General features: G+C 47.9%; 1 long non-coding RNA gene across 1 annotated transcript; it reads left to right on the plus strand.

Annotated features, from left to right (window-relative positions):
• The first annotated feature begins 3,846 nt into the window (after positions 1-3,846).
• Positions 3,847-4,462, plus strand: LOC135368201 (uncharacterized). Its single transcript, XR_010414718.1, has 2 exons — positions 3,847-3,942; positions 4,286-4,462. It is a non-coding gene; the product is annotated as an uncharacterized LOC135368201 (long non-coding RNA).
• Positions 4,463-5,111: the final 649 nt, after the last annotated feature.

A 5,111-nucleotide genomic window follows, 5' to 3' on the forward strand; every position in this document is an offset into this window, starting at 1 on the left:
CCCCTCGACGGGTGTGAACTGTAGCAGCTTTAAAAAAGGTTCTGGAATGTTGAACTCTTTCAGTGTTTTCAGAGAGTAGACGTTATCCGCGAATTCTAGCGTTGCTTCCATCTTGTGCGTCTGGAAATACTTGTTGAGTGTGTTACGAAGGGACGTGGTTTGCGAATTCAAAGTGACGTCGCCGAAAGCGACGGGTGCGGCGTGCTCCAATAAGATGGAGGTGGCTTCGCGCTCGCTCATTTTAAGAGGCTTCACCGCACGACCTGATTCGCGTGATGCCAGTAACGAGTCGAGCGCCTGTGCGAGCCGAGGGTCCAATTCCACGGCTTTCACGTCTTCGGGTAATACAAAGTCGTATCGCGATTTATTGTACACGAAAGAAACGTTAAATTCCGAAAGGGCTTTTCCCAAATCCCTCTTGAGATCCGAGGTGACGCGAAAAGTTCTCCCGGCTTCGACCGTGTCCTCGAAAGAAACCTCGATTTTTGCATCTTGCTTTTCGTATCCGATATTTAAAAAATCGTTACTTATGCTGAGATCCATCAGGCCGACTTTATAGCGATCCGAGAGTTGAAGGGGAGTATCGAAAGCTACCGTGAACGCATTGAGTTTATTCGAAGGAAACTTATCCATGCTGGCGTTCGAGAGGAGGTGGACGTAGATGTCTGATGTCATTTCCCAATCTTGACCATGTCGCTGCTCGGAACCCAACTGTCGTGTTCTTTTTCGTAACCGAACCAGCGAACCAAGGAGAAGCTCTGACCGTTCACTTGCTTCTTTCTCAGCACTTTCGTTACTGGCCAAGGCTGATTGGCGTCGCGGGTTACGACGAGTACCTCCTCCGGGTAGAAAGATCCGTCCACTTCCTTACCCCGGTAATCTTCCAGGTGTACGACTGGAGGAGAGGTGTCTCTCAGGCGGGAGACAGTGAAGATCTGAGGCGACCAACTCCCTTCCGAGCTCTTATGAAAACCTTTTCTATGTAGTAGGACCCTCACTCTATCCCCCAGTTTGAGCTTCTTTTTCACGGAGGGTACGACGGTCTTCCCATTTATCTTATTGAACAGCTCCAATTCGTTTTCGCGTGTGACTTCGGACGGGCTGATGCCCAAAGTCCTGTGTTTGGTGTTGTTGTAGTCGCGCACGATCTTGGGAAGCGCGGAAACAAAGTGGTATTTTCCCGTTACTCTAAAATAACGGAATATTCTGTCGCGTAAAGTGCGTATGACGCGTTCTGCCTGCGATGCTTTGATTACTGGAGAGAAGGTCGAATACATGTGTACCTTCTTTCGTGAGAGATACTCCTTGACGGTCTTGTTGTAGAATTCCCCTCCTCTGTCGCAAAAGATGTGTGTAGGCACGTTACCACCCCGAAAAAGTCGCAGCATGGCCTTTTTCATTTCGGCGGGGCGTTTCGTCTTTAGCGGGAGGGTGCGCAGGAAACGGGAGAGGGAATCAATCGCCACGAGAATGTAGCGGTAGCCACCGTTGAATCTCTTGTATTTTGAAAAGTCGGCGAGATCCATTTGCCACACGTCGTTGATCTTGAGCGCGATGATGCGTCTCCTATTAAACTTTCTTCTCACCGGATGGTGAAGGGTGTAGCCGTTCAGCTTTCTGAGAATGGCAAGAGCCTTCTTTTTGCTCAAGTGATGCGCTTTTCTATAGCGGTCCACGCCCCCCAAACCACCCTCTGGTTTCTCATATCCCTCCATAAGTCGTCCACGCAATTGAGGCTTGCTGCTGCTGCTGCTGCTGCTGCTGAGACTCGCGAGGTTTGGGAAGGGAAATCAGGCGCAATAGTTTCGAGACTTTGGGGAACCAGGAAGGTTTCTTCCCCGTCTTACGTTGTAACAAATAATTAACGAGTTCGTAAACGGAGGAGTGCCTGATGGGCTTGCCCGACACTGAGACACAACCCTCGCTATCCCAGGAAATAACTTTTTTAATTCCGGGACGACTCTTTCCGCTTCCTCTTCGTCAACCTCTGGAGAGAGGAGCGAATAGTCAAAGTCATTTGTAGCGTCGGACGTCTTGTTTTTATTGTCGTAGGGATCGAATCCGTACTGCTTGAGTATGCGGTACAGTGCCTGCAGTATGAGTTTCACTTTGACGTCGTCACTCTCCTTAGAAGAAAGAATATTTCCGATAGAACTGGTCACTTCAATTCTCTTGGCCATTGTCGAAAAGGTTCAACACGGCGGAAAGCAGGAGAGGAACCACCGACGAAAGAACGCCCTGCCCTCGCTGCTGAGACAGATAGTGCTTCAAACGTTGCGGATTCTTGTGAATCTTTTTGTATGCGAGCCGGCGTAAGAAGCGTTTGTGCTTCTTCAAACGCACGAACGTATCTGGAGCCAACGACACTTTTCCGTTCAATACATTGAGACAAATTTCGGAGAGGTGTTTCATGTCGGAGGAGGAAGAACGTCTCAAGACGTGACGACGGCGCGGAGGGGGTAATGTGGAAAGTACTTTGAGTAAAGTGAGATGAGGACGGAGATTCATTTCGGAGCGTAGATATATTGACGTTCTCCCGGAAAAATATTGCTACGCAACCTGTGGTCCTCGTGCGTATAGTTGTGAAGATCCACGAGTAAATAAGCGTGGGGTGACGACATCGCTTGTTTATATGCGTCCAGAAAATACTCTAATCTTTTTCTACCGAATAGCTGTTGGCCGAAATGTTCCATCTGGTGCACGCTGCGCACGGTGCGCCACAGGACGACGCAACTGGCGTTGTAGGATATAGTTCTAAAATGGCTACTGTTGAAAAAGATGTTTTGTACGAGTAAGAAGATCGACGCGTTGGCGTGGTGAGAACCCCGAATGAAAAGATCGGTCACCTCCTTCAAGGAATTGGCGTCGGTCATATGATCGTCGACGATGATGAGCGTGGCGCGCGACGTATCCCACTCGCGAGGTAGCTCCTTGGTAAATTTTACGGAGTCCCCAAATTCGTCCTGCATGCTCGGCGACGCATATTTCTGCACGTAGAATATTTGCGAGGGAGGCTTGTCCACGACGTTGTTCAGGTTCCTCAACACGTTCGTTACGAATGTGGATTTACCGCACATGGAGGGGCCACTTAAAATACAACGAAAAGGATGGCGGAAACGAAAAGGTTCGGGGTTAGAGATGACGTGTGTGCACACGTTGCGCGAAGAAAAAGAAGAGACTGAGACTCATAGAGAAATACATCTCTTTTATTTAGACGACGTCGTCGTCCTCTAGGTCCGAACTGCGTTCCCAAACAGATTATCCAGACTAAAGGTGGACTTTTTTCTCGTCAGTCTGTCCGCCGCTAAGATGCGGTCGAGCGTCTTCATCTTGTCCTGACACATTTCTTGACGTGCTTGCAACCATTCCAGGCGGTGGACTTGAAAAGCTTCCTCCACGATGCCGCGAATAACTTCGCGAAGTTCTTCGTTTTTTGTCTTTTCCTGGCGACGGCGAGAAACGCAGGAGAATAAACCACACATGGTGTTTTCCAAGTATTGGTCTGAATGATAACGCGCGGATAGCGCGCTCTCCCTTTATACGGCGCTTCCAAATAAAAAACGTAAAGAAATGGGCGTCAGAACGAAAGCGAATCCTCCACCACCACCACCACCGTGCTCGAAGCGCATGCGCGAGACGTGAAGGGCGACGAGACCAAAACCCGAAACGTCCGACGGCAGACGTGGTGGCGCGCGAGACGTGAAGGGCGACGAGACCAAAACCGAAACGTCCGACGGCAGACGTGGTGGCGCTGCGAGCGCGCGTGCGTGTGACGTATGCTCCGCGGAGAGGGCACCAGATTCAGTTTTCTGTTTGCCTCTTGTCGGGTGCGGACGTGTGGCGCGTCGCTCGTATCGTGACCGTTGATGTGCTGGTGAACTCTTTAGTCATGTAAAGAAGATGGAGGGCGGTGTGTGTGCACACAGATATGCTTGGATGTCGGTGAGTTGTCGTTTTAATACTTCTTCTGTTGACGCGTTTACCTACCCCCTAACTGCGATTACTTGTCAGCGTGTATTGGAGTAGTGTATGTTTGTCGATTTACCTTGTTGCGATTCGCAGAAAGTCTTCCCCTTGTTGTTATTATTCTTGTCCGTGCATGCCCAAACATGTTCGCAATTCCCTTGTACGCCATTCTGTCAATGACCCTTGTTGCTATTCTCGTCGGTGCATGCCCGCACATATTCGCGATGGTGAAAATTTTGTGTGTGTGTGCCTGTTTTCGCGCGTGTTTTCCCCTCGTTAGCACTTTTTTTGTTTTGTTTCTTTCTGCATTCCACGGAAGTCCCCATGATGACAGCGGTGCTGCCACCTGACGTGATGCTTTCCGACCTGCCTGGTGTGACGCTTTGCAAATGGCGGCGCCCATGGGCTGATGCTGTTACCGAACCTGGACTGACACATTAATGAATTGAATGTGTATAGTAATGACTTGAATTATTAAATGAGTTTAGAAAGTGCATTTATGCGTATGTGCGCTTCTTTTCGTGTGTCTCATTATAGAATAACACGACTTAACGAGAATTTGATATTTTCCTCCTCTCTCTCTCTCGTTGGAATGAATAGTAATTGAATTTATTAATTGAAAATTATATTCTACGCTCTATTATCACATTCTTATGCGTGTATGAGCGATTTTAAGTGAAAAAATCGAAAAAAATTAAAAAAAAAAATTGGTGGGGGTGCAAATTGCAAAATTGGGGGTAACAGGGGGGGTGAGAGAGGAGGAAGGTGTCATGTTGCTCGCTAAGTCGTATTATTCTTTTACTACTGTTGTCCTGGCATGTTACCTGTTGAAAGACTTCAGCTGCCATGCACATGGGCTGCCCTGATTTGAGAAAAGAAAATAACACAATACACAACAAATGATACATGCAAATGATGTAATCTAACTGAGCAATGATTATAAGATAAGAAGTGTAAACAAGAAAATGTCCCCCTCAATATCACATTTGTGCACATGATAAAGCAAACTGTAGATCAAATAACAAAAAAGGTCAAAAGAAAACTTGTGAACAATATACAGAGCCCGAATGGTAGGCAAGACACTGCATTAAAGAGGAATCTGGAAAGAGGGTGCACAGCATTTGTCTGCTCTGAATAGTGGGTTG

This window comes from Ornithodoros turicata, chromosome 1 (assembly GCF_037126465.1).
Source record: "Ornithodoros turicata isolate Travis chromosome 1, ASM3712646v1, whole genome shotgun sequence".
NCBI classification, from domain to species: domain Eukaryota; kingdom Metazoa; phylum Arthropoda; class Arachnida; order Ixodida; family Argasidae; genus Ornithodoros; species Ornithodoros turicata.